The sequence below is a fragment of the Lissotriton helveticus genome, chromosome 2_1, assembly GCF_964261635.1.
Source record: "Lissotriton helveticus chromosome 2_1, aLisHel1.1, whole genome shotgun sequence".
NCBI classification, from domain to species: Eukaryota; Metazoa; Chordata; class Amphibia; order Caudata; family Salamandridae; genus Lissotriton; species Lissotriton helveticus.
The window spans coordinates 1,185,842,250-1,185,854,923 of NC_136059.1; the positions used below are offsets into that span (position 1 = coordinate 1,185,842,250).

Below are 12,674 nucleotides of genomic sequence, written 5' to 3' on the forward strand. Positions count from 1 at the left end.
ATATCTCAAAGTTGGTAATAGGAGATAGATATCTTGCATGTTGTAATGCAAATTATTGTGGTATATGGAACTCATACCATAATCTCTCAGGAAAGCAGAAACTGATCCTTTTGGGACCGCCTAAAAAGGCCTAGGGGGTGAGGGGTACTCTACTTTGCCCCCTTTTCACGTTCCGAACTATTTTATTTTACTCTCTTCTGTAATTACACAAAATAGCAGCGATAAGATGCATCGGAGACACACAGTGAGAGAAAGGAGGCCGGAGATGAAGAAGAGATGTCAAATACACATTGGAGATAATATAGTGGCAGAAGGGAAGTAAATATGAGTAAACTTACCATGTAACATAAAAATGTTGCACTCTATACTATAAGTCTCATTTTATACTACAATCACTTCGCTACAACCTCATAAATTAAAAATAAAAATGAATAATGTCTCAAACAATTTTTGATTTCTAAATATAAATTTATTCTTCAGAATTTTCTAAATTTGAAAGAACTAGTAACATGTCCTCATCAGCAATTTCCTCATGAAAAGTCTGCAATGATGATTCTTGTAACTCTATGGTCTCCAAACATTCGATAAATTCGCCATCAACAGATTGATCAAAAAAATCATTCAAGTCATCTCCTCCTTGTGACAATATTTCATTATTGGTGCTGTCAATTTCAATCAATGTAGTGGAATCATTCAAGTCATCTCCTCGTGACAATATTTCATTATTGGTGCTCTCAATTTCAATCAATGTAGTGGAATCATTCAAGTCATCTCCTCCTTGTGACAATATTTCATTATTGGTGCTGTCCATTTCAATCAATCTAATGGAATCATACAAGCCATCTCCTCCTTGTGACAATATTTCATTATTGGTGCTCTCAATTTCAATCAATGTAGTGGAATCATTCAAGTCATCTCCTTGTGACAATATTTCATTATTGGTGCTGTCCATTTCAATCAATCTAATGGAATCATACAAGTCATCTCCTCCTTGTGACAATATTTCATTATTGGTGCTCTCAATTTCAATCAATGTAGTGGACAATTCAAAAGAAATTGCCATGGTCTCTTCATTGTGAGCCATTTTATTTTGAAATTGCTTGCTGTAAATTGCAGAAAAAAATAATCACTTTCATTTATCGTTTTTAGTAATACATAATATAAAACTAACTTTATCAAGTATTTAGTATAACAGAAGGACTGCAAATAAATAACAGAAAACATTTTTCAAATTATCTTCAAGTGTACAACATAGTTCCCCTTACAAATTAACAACTCACCTTTTTAAAAGTAGGAGAAGTGTTAGTACTGTGTAAATCAAACACCAGAAATTCACCACCAAAAATTCCTCACAAATGTACCTCAGACAGTAGTATCACAAAATGGCTGTGGTTTCCTCTCATTTGACATATATACATAACCAATTAACTTTCATCACACACAAATACAAAACCAAAGTAACATTTTAATTGGTTCTAAATTTCAACACTTTCAAATGTGTTTTCCCCATGCAATTTTCCATAGGACATTTACATACGTCTACAGCCTGAATGGCTGAACGGAATTACACCAAACTTGGCAAAATGGTACACCAAACCTAAGAGGTCAGGAAGGATCTACTATGCCCCCTTATGGTCATTTCCCCCTTCGCTTTGGCCTCCTCTTGTCTCTCAATCCTACCGAGAGACAAGATGGCGGCTGCTACGGACTGTTTGGAATGTTGACAGACGCCGGAGAACCAATCAGCTTCGCAAAGCTCCGTAACGCGAAAAGTACGCGAAGCGGAGCGCTGTTACAGATATATATCTTTTTTTGAACGTTAATTTCTCAAAATCCACTGGAGCACACATATTGAGACCTAGCAAAGGCACATCGGGCTACCAGTCCCTAATATTTTACCAAGTTTCGTGCAAATCCATTCAGCCGTTCGATTATTATTATTATTTTTTTTTTTTGCCCCGCGGGGCCCTTTTAAAACCTCCACATCAAACCTAGGGGGTCAGCGAGGATCTACTATGCCCCCTTATGGTCATTTGCCCCTTCGCTTTGGCCTCCTCTTGTCTCTCGATCCTACCGAGAGACAAGATGGCGGCTGCTATGGACTGTTTGGAATGTTTACAGACGCCGGAGAACCAATCAGCTTCGCTTCACAAAGCTCCGTTGCGCGAAAAGTACGCGTACTGGAGCGCTGCCCGGTCCGCTGTTACAGATATATATCTTTTTTTAAACGTTAATTTCTCAAAATCCACTGTAGCACATATATTGAGACCTACAAAAGGCACATCGGGCTACCAGTCCCTACAATTTTGCCAAGTTTCGTGCAAATCCATTCAGCCGTTCGGGCTAAAAGTGAGGCCAACCGCCCTATGGAAAACTCAATGTTAAAAACACGTTTTGGGACCCCCCTTTTTTCTCGACCCCCCTGGACGAACCCCCCCCCCCCCCCCCCCCCCAATTTTCAGGGGCTGCTCAGAAACAAAATGTGCCATTTTCCTGAAAATTTCAGCCAATTCCGTCCACAAACGCCAAAGTTATTAGACATAGAATTTTCAAAAATCCCATAGAGAAAAAATCCTAACTATATATACCTACTGGCGACCGCCAGTAGGTAATATATATATATATATATATATATATATATATATATATATATGTATATTCACTGAAAAAACTATAGGTTATACACCATATATAGTTAGGAATTAGCATTTAAAAAACCTTATTTTACTCACACAAAACCAATGAAATTCCATATATAGTTAGTTGTACTAACTATATATCTTGCACCCGCAATCCACTGCTGATCATGTCACATATTACATCATTCATGACATGGTCAGTGACATCACTGATGACATCACTGATGACATCTCAAATGACATCACTGATGACATCACTGATGACATCTCAAATGCCATCACTGATGACATCACTGATGACATCTCATTTGACATTACTGATCACATCACTGATGACATCATTCATGTGATAATACGATGAACCTCTTCAGACTCTAATATAACCTTAGATACACTCAGTGTAAACAGACACTCACAGACTGTCACTCATCCATGGAGTTACTTACACACCTAGTCAGTCATGCAAAGAATCAATCACACCTCCATTTTCACAACTATACAGTTATACACACCTTACTTATTCAAACATATACTAAAACATATTTACTCACTTATACAATCCTGGATACAAGTGCACAATGATCCATACAGCCACTCACACATTCACTGGCTCTTATGCACAGTTATTTATATATGTCAACTCTCACATGTACTGTATTTTACATATGTACTTACTTTGACATGTAGCACTGAGATATCCATTCACTCACCAATACAGTCATGCACACAGTCAACCGCCCATACAGCTGTTTCCACATGCACTTTTGAACCCATACATCTATGCACAGAGTCATACACCTCCCAGCCACCCACACACACACTCAGTCTCCCATACAAATGCTTGGGCAACCAATCAATAACCCATATAGTTACTCATATAGCTACTGATCAACACATGCAGCAGTTTACAGAACAACAGACATAATGATGCACAAATTAAGACAGTTTAGTCACTAAACCATGCACTCAGTGAGACACATTTAACCACTCACTCATACAGTCAGTCATGCACCTACTAAATCCTTCATCCAGACACTTATACATCTACTCATTCTTAAATATGTAAGACATATTTTAACTTTACAGAAAAATACAGTCACTGGATGTTGTCATCAGTGATGTCATCAGTGATGTCATTTGAGATGTCATCAGTGATGTCATCAGTGATGTCATTTGAGATGTCATCAGTGATGTCATCAGTGATGTCACTGACCATGTCATGAATGATGTAATATGTGACATGATCAGCAGTGGATTGCGGGTGCGCGATATATAGTTAGTACAACTAACTATATATGGAATTTCATTGGTTTTGTGTGAGTAAAATAAGGTTTTTTAAATGCTAATTCCTAACTATATATGGTGTATAACCTATGGTTTTTTCAGTGAATTTTCAAGGTTTTGTAAATGCTAATTCCTAACTATATATGGTCTATAACCTATGTTTTTTTCAGTGAATTTCATTGGTTTTTTAAAAGCTAATATCTATAGCTGTAAAATGTATTCTTCTTTAAATCCAAAAATATATTTTATATGTTTATTAATAATTTTTTTTTAATATTTTTTTTGTTTCGCTCCCGGTCCGCGAACCGGAAAGCTTTCCGTTAGCTCAAATTGATGCCGCGACCCGGTCCGCGAACCGGTAAGAAATCAACATAGTGACGGTATCGCGTTGCCGCGTAATGCGTCTTATGACGTACTGCGTTAGCGCACCCGGAAGTGCCCCGGGGCGCGGACCGAGGCGCGAAACGCAGCTCCCCGAAAGCGATCCGCGGCGCGTCGCGAAAGCGCGACGTATCGCGTTGCCGCGTAATGCGTCTTGTGACGTACCGCGTTAGCGCACCCGGAAGTGCCCCGGGGCGCGGACCGAGGCGCGAAGCGCAGCGACCCGGAAGCTATCCGGGGCGCGGACCGGAGCGCGTAACGTAAGCATAACAGGTCATGTGACTTGTTAATAACACTTTTCATTGGTTCATTTCACTTTTGGTTTCATAATCATGTAAGGATAGGTCAGGTGACCTAAAAATAACACTTTTCATTGGTTGAGAAGTATTGTTTTTCCCAAATGATGAAAACCCCTCCTTCTTTCCTCACTCTGACTTTCATCATTGTGAGAGGAAGACCTTTATTACTATATCAGAAATGGCTTCAGTAGTTGCTTCAGCTGGTGCACCACCACCACCACCCTCATGGGAAGAGAGGACCACCTCCCCAGGTCATGACCAACACTGAGGAGGAAGAGGAAGAAATGGAGGAAGAGGAGGGAGAAGAACCACAGTTCTTAGAAGAGGTGCCCCGGGTTTCCCATAAGAAAGCCAGTTTCATCTGGCAGTTTTATTCGATCCCTCCTGGCCAAAAAAAAGTGAATGCGAGGTATGTCACCTGCCTCATCTGCAAAGAACAATTATCCAGAGGGACGGATAAGAAATATAGTTATGGGAACCATACTATGCACAGGCACATGACCAGGAAGCATCCACTCAATTATAGCCGGGCGGAAATACAGGATTTGCAGGAAAATCCAAGATCAACTCCTGTGGCCAGATCAAGAATATCAATTTCATTGACACCAGCAGAGGCACGGGAAACTGTGCCAAACATACAAGAAAATTTTGGCCACATGATACACACTTGTATGCACTGTCGTGCGTTGTTAGCATGTGGCAATATGAGCATAAATGCTATCAACCTGGCTTATGAACATCATAATTGCCCTAACCGCCCCCAGTAATTTTTTTTTTGCTCCTGTTGAGCCCTTTTCAATGCCTGTTTTTTGTTGTTTCCCCCCCAAAAAAAACAAAAAAAAATATAAAATCGTTCAAAAAATACAAAAAAAAAAAAATGTTCAAAAAATAAAAAAAATATATAAAACAACAAAAATATTTAAAAAAAAGTTCTTTTCAGAACTACCTTCCCTTTCAAAAAAAATTGCTAGAATGTTTAGCACTCTGGCAAGCTCTATTTCTTTTGGTTCGCTTCCCGGTTAGCTTCCCGGTACGCGGACCGGGAGCTAACCCAAAAATTTTTTTTTAAAAAAAAAGAGTAAGTATAAGGAAAGTAAACAGAGAGTGATGTTAAAAGAAAGACAGCTATAGGGAGTAAAGAAGAGATACTGTTTAATAGATCTATTTACCGAAGAACAGACGGAAGAGGGTATAATTGTGAAAAACAAAATAGATAACGAAGTGAAAGAAAAAAAAAGAGAGTATAACATTAACAAAGAAGAGTTTCTTGGAGAATGTGAGTAAATGTTCAAAATAAGATTAAAACATGAGGAATAACAGAGAGAAAAAATAGAAAACAGAAAACAAAAAATAACAGAAAAAGATTAATTGAAACAGCAAAGAAATGTAAGTAACATAGAGCCATATCATCAACATAGGCAATAAAAGTTTTGCAGCTTTTATTGGCAGAAATGTGTCGCTAAAGCTGCTTTTGCGGCAGAAAACTGCCGCTAAAACCACTTTTGCACCAGTTTTCTGCCAATAAAAAGAGCAATAATTTTATTGGCTGTGTTCATAATATGCCCCTTAGTGTGCTTCAACTACACAGAGAAAGCATTATGAACAAATAGTGATACAGTGATCAGTCAAAGACACTAAGAGTAATAGAGACGGAGTGAGTGAACAAGAGTGAGGAACTATGAGAAGAGAGGGACTGACAAAAAGAGTGGAAGGAGTTGAGTAAGTAGGTAATAGAGAAAAGAATGAGGGAAGTAGCAAAGGCAGGAAACTGAGGGTTAAAGAAATGAAGCTGTGGAACTAATAGTAGGTGAATGTGATAGAAATGTAACGAAAAGAGTACAAAACATTTACCTTATAATTGTCTTTAAATTACTCACTTTTTGTTTTTATACTTTCAATCTGTGAAAGAGAGAACAAACATTTGAAAAATATTAAAACATGTATTTAAAAATTACAAAAGACAAGGGAAAAGATTGAAGGACAAACAGTTTTTCAACAACTTTGACACTTACAGAAGCTTCTGCTTCTCCAGGCCCCCTACACAGTCCTAAAGATATACATTTTAAACTAACAGTATCTTGATGCAGATGAAGTGAGGCCTATCTTAAAACATGGTGCATCTTTTGCATTGCTGTTGTCTCAGAAAAGTGTCGCAAGACACTAAAATTTTAAATAATTGCTTCAGGATGCCAATAAGATGTCTCCTATCCAGAGGTTTGTTTGAGGTGAGGCCTACTCAGGGTTGCAGATGAAATTTCGAGTTGTTGAAGAGAATAGAGGACATAATATATGTGAAGGTCTACCAATGAAGTGAGTCATGTCCACTGCACTCTTGAACAAAGTCCAAACCTCCTATGTTTCCCTGGACAGACCTAAACTTGATCTGCACAATGTGATTCGTAATGATAGGAAACACAGGTGATGTAAATGAAATACGTGCAATTTATTTTGCTCATTTCACAATCACATCACTTGTGTTTCCTTTGCTTAGGTATCTCATTGTGCAGATGTAGTCTAGCATATGAAAGAATACGCAGAAGCGCAGCACTGCATGCAACAACTTTGACACTTACAGAAGCCTCACCTTCTCCATGCCTCCTACACAGTTCTACATATACATCATAAATGCAAACAGTACAGAATTAATTATACATGTTAAATGGTTTATTTTTGCTGTTCTCAGAATGTATCAAAATTCACTAAAAACAGTGACTTGAAGGTATTCATCATATAACAGCGGGGAAAAAAAAACACAATCAAAATGATTGTGTTTAAAAAACCCATACAACATAACAAATCAGAATTCAGAACTCCTTAAAGTTAACTTACTTTCCATGACGTCAAAGGATGTCCTATGAACAGCTTACACTCTGTTGTGCTGTTATTACTTTCAGCCCGCCACTTTCTGAAAGAAAATCTCCATCGTTTTTAAAAACATGTTACATGCAATAAATGACTTCTTGCTCTCTACCACAAGTTTCCACAAGGCCAAATCTTGTCAGAGCCATTTATAACTCTTGGATTTCTTGTAAGCCAATCCCGTCATTTGGCATTTCTGCAACTTTCAGAATTAAAATGTTGAAGATCATTTTCACAATCCAGGAATAGTAATATCTTCCCCCTTCTTGCTCAGTCATGTTCTACATTTCCTATGACACTGATACTGCTTACTATGAAGCAGACTTACACTAACTCTATGACTACTACAATTATTTAATTCTCTACATCACTTTCAATCACAAAGCAAAGTAAAACAGTAGACAGCATTGCAGACTTACATTCCCTCTACTCTATGTTTTGATTGGCTGCTTCAATTAGCTTATAAAAAGAAATAGTTTTTCTGAACTCATTCAAAGTGCACTTATTTCTCCATGACGTCCAGTCTTATGGTTAGAAGTTATGTCTCTGAACTACACTTATCCTCAAGGCCAAATTGTGTAGGAGCCATTAGAACTTCTTGAAATTCCACAGAGCACATCCCGAGATTATTTCCCTAAAATTTTGGTTTTAAAAACACCAGGTAAGAGTTTTTAAGGTCATACGGCAATTTTTTTTTGAAAATTAAAACAGAATCGTTGCAGAATGACCAGCCATTTCTAGACTTTAAATAAGCTGTGTAATGTCCTGATGTTATTGAAGGGCCGTCATGATATATAATTGCTGCAGTTACAAAAGTCCTTCCTGATATTGACAACTGCGAAGCTACAAAATTTTTAATTAAAGTTGTCAATTTTGTTCCATCAGGCCTACATCGTTGGAACATTAAAATGACATACTGGCCATATGTTCGTATAAATAATGTGGACATCATTTCAGATTTACATTGGCTACACTCCATGTTGTGATCAGCTGCTTTTACTAGCTTATTAAAGGAGACTGATTTACTGTCTGGCAAAGTTAAATATATAAATCTTTCTGAGTCTACACTAGTAGTACTTGATACCATACAGTTCTCGCAGTCATGCTGCCATTGATAAGAAAGCCCAAACAGCTGATCTACATCTACACCTTCAGCATGCAATACATCAAGCATATACATTAAAAACTCCTGACAATCTTGCTGAATATTTTGAGAGAATTGTGTTTGGCCTGAACATCTGTCTAACAGATTTCAAATTTCAGACACACTTTCTATGTTTGTTCTATCAGTGCTACATTTCTCTAACACAGAATTTAACAAACTGCAAAATCTTTGATCAGAATTGACCACAATCTCTTCTTTTACATTTTCTAGAGAAAACAAAACATTAACCACTACATTAGCATAGCAGTTGACACCAGAACTGTTTTCAAATTGAAAACCAACAACATCTTCAACAGAATCCTTTTTGTTTCTGCTTGTAATTTTAGGTTCATCGACTTTTCGTCTTTTTGCTACAACCTCCCCAGTATTGGTCACATTTCTTCGTTTCCGGCCTACCACACGTTTCTCAAACAAAGGATACTGAGGCAAATGTGGCGCATACTCTCTTCTTAACCTATTGTATTCCTTAACACAATCTAGATCCGCACAAATGTTTGTGACATCACACTCAATCAAGTACAATCCCGATAAAGTTCTAACTCGTGACAATGCCACATATGCCATACCCTCTTTGAACACAGAACTGCCAATATTCACCAATGCACAGTCTACACTTAAACCTTGCGATTTATGGATTGTCACCGCATATGCCAAGCAAACAGGAAACTGCTTACGGCGAACATATAAGTCTTTTACAAGCAAAAATCTAGCAGAGCAACGACCAATTAGCTGTACTTCCTCAATGCCATCAAATTTAATTTTAAAAAATTCAATTCCATCTCTATTTCTGTATTTTACAAAATCAACAACATTACCCATTGATCCATTTACCAGACCTCTTTCAACATGTAAATTCCTTCTTAAAATTATACGGCAGTTCAAGCACACATTCAGAGTCTTTTCAAAACCTGCAGTTTTAGATATACTCTTCTCTAATGAATCCAATTTTGTTTTCAGATTCTCAGACAAAATAATTGTTGATCCCATATGCTCTACTCTGTCAATAGCTTCCAGTTTCACAATCTCTTGCTTTTCTAAATGAAACATTTTGTTGTTGAATTTGGCACATTCTGCAAGAGTTGGCATCAAACATATTCCAGATTTCTTATCAGTAATTTTCTGAAAAATATTCTCAGGCACAACATCTTGTTCTGGATATAAATTTGACAGTAATCGTGCATGTAAAGCTTCTTTCCCATGCTCGGTCACTTTTCCAATTCTAACATCTTGTAGAATAGTCTTGTAAACTTCATCCTTCGCCTGATGCATATTTTCATGCAGTTCAGCATAATTGAAGTTTAACCATATATTGACGTTGCCAATGCTGCCTAGGCACTTCCTGGTATCTTCATGCGTGAGCATTTTGAACACAGGTTGCCCTTTCACTGGTGTCAGCTGCAAAAGATCTCCGAAAACAATGATGTGTTTGCCACCAAATAACACATCATACTCTGTTTTGAGAACTTCTTGCATTCTCAAATGCACAAAGGCAAGCATGACATTGGAAACCATGCTTACTTCGTCAATGATAAGAAGTTTCATTTTCCTCAAGATTCTTGAAACTTCAAAACAAGCATCTCCAGATAGCTTGTGATATTGTAATTTGTTGTCATGCTCCACTGGCAGCATCAGTAAACGATGTAAAGTAATCCCTTTAATGTTATGTGCTGCCAGTCCAGTTGGAGCGGTGACAACACAAGACAGCGATGACTCTGTCCTTTCCTGCAAATAGCATGAAATTGCTTTAATGAGGAAACTTTTTCCAGTTCCCGCTTCTCCACTCACGTACAGTCGGACAGGCTTCAACGACGTACATGAGCACTCTTTCTTGTCATGACTTAATCCATGATCAATTTGCATGGTAACTTCGTCATATATTTTCCTCTGCTCAACGTTGAGTTGTCTTTCCAACTCTTCTAAGTTAACCGCATCCTCCTGAGCATGTGCCATGGCTCTTTCCACTTCATTCATGGCAGTGGCAGCTTCATTTTCGATAACAGGTCCTCCTAGTGGATCCTGACTCAATGAAGCAGAACTCTGACTGTCCTGAGAACTGTCTCTGGCAATCTCGGCTGCAATCGTTGCTTCCTGCTCAATTTCCGCATTCAACATTTCTACATATTTGGGAAAAGCAGGACATTCTATGGTCTCCTTGGCGGCATTGAAAGAGTCTTCGTAACAGAGGAAATCTCCAAGCAGTTCCTCTTCTGCACGCCAAGGCTTGAAAAGTTGCAAAAGTGCTAAATAGAAAAACTCCTTTTTTTCAGGAGATTCGCCACTCAATTTTCGATGGTTTACCAAGTGGCATTTTCTTTGCTTGACCAGACATCCCTCACTTCTTATTACAGCATACACTCCTTTCTCAGTATCTTCTTTGATGTTCCTCTTGAATATGTAATTTTGAAGAACCTCATACAGACAAACATTGTCGAGGTGACTGCTTCTATTTGGATAATATGTATCCAACATGTTGGTCTTCAAAATGTCGGTACTGTTTGGCTCCTTTTCCGCCAAATACTCAATTTCCCGCACAGGTTTCAGAACTCGATTACGCGTTGCAGCAAGACCAAGACTCGCCCAAACGATACTCCTGGACTTGGCATAGAGACTTGCTGAAGACAACCGGTCAGAGCATTCGTAAGCTCCAATTTCTCGATGCGACAACATCTTCAGACTGAAACTGTACAACTTCTTGCTGAGGCTCTTTTCATGGGAAATGTCCTCCCACATATCCTTCAATTCTGTCTTCTCTTTTTTGGTGATGTAAGACGTCACATACCGAGCCACAGCCATACAGTTATCAGCCACAAACTGTATATCCATGTTAGCATTCCACATGGACAAAATCAACGGGTTGTAGTCGTTGATGTACTTGGACTCTTCGTTCCTCTTCAAATTGTATGTGTTTTTAGGTGATTTCTTCATGACATTATGTCGCAGCGAAGACATCAAACTGTTTACTCTTCCTTTAGAAATCACCGGTCGTGGAAAGCCGAAACGACATTTGGTGTAGAATTTGTCCTTGTTTCGGAATTTACGACGGCAGTACTTTCCACATCGATGGCTTTGGAAACGCAGAACTTTTTCTCTTAGGCTTTTCTTCTCCTTTGCGTTTGGAACAGCACACGTAGAATACTGTTGGATGAAACTCATCACTGAGTCTTCTGGATCCGTTCCAAATTTAGGTGCATCCTTGATCCACAGCAACATATGTATATGAGGAGCACCTCTTGCTTGGTACTCCTTTCTCCAGAAGAAATCCAACACCTCTCCAAGAGGTGGATTCTTCTTATTCATGATGAAAGACATCATAGCTTCAAATCTATGATTGAAGTACCTACATACATTGACTGGATCCAAAGAGCACAGTTCTCCGGGTGTCTTGAATTCGATGTTATCTACGTTAGCATTTGCCTCTCGTAGAAATTCAGGTAAGTCTTCCCAGCCATACTCGGCACAGCTCAGAGTGAGGAACCATGTGGGAGTACCTAAGTTCCTCAGCATACATTTTAAATCACCATGACGACGGTACCAGTACTCATTAGTACCACGCTGACACGCCATGAGATTAATCAGGTGAGAATCCAAAATACTGTCTTGGACATTGACTTTATCCATAAAGTCACTTGCCGAGATGTTTTGCATGTGTATACCACTTTTCAAGATGTGGTTCACTGCATATGACAGTCCAGACAGATCGCTTTCAAACAGGAGATGAAACAAATAAGGAATGCATTGTCGAAACCTAGCATCTCCTGCATACAATCGCAAAGTCCGGTATTCAGAAGCAGGAATTTGATGAGGTCGCTCATCATATCTTTCTCCCTGACCTGTTGGAAAAAGCTGTGGGAAACACCGAGCTTCCAAACTTTCCTCCCAAACACTAATGGGACTCCCTTTGGCTTGTTTCATTTGAAACAACTCAATAGCATTCCCCATGACTTCCTTGGAATGCAAAGGATGAACACTATAATGTTCATATATTTCTTCACTAGTAGAGGGTTCTACTTTCTCAATTTGACCAGCACACAAATCGCTATCCTCTTC

The 12,674-nt window shown here is 38.6% G+C and overlaps 1 protein-coding gene across 1 annotated transcript in view; it reads right to left on the reverse strand.

The window, feature by feature from the left end:
- The window catches only part of LOC144818537 (alcohol dehydrogenase 1-like), a 290,421-nt gene that overhangs the window by 43,106 nt on the left and 234,641 nt on the right, over nt 1-12,674 (reverse strand). The window lies entirely within an intron of this gene.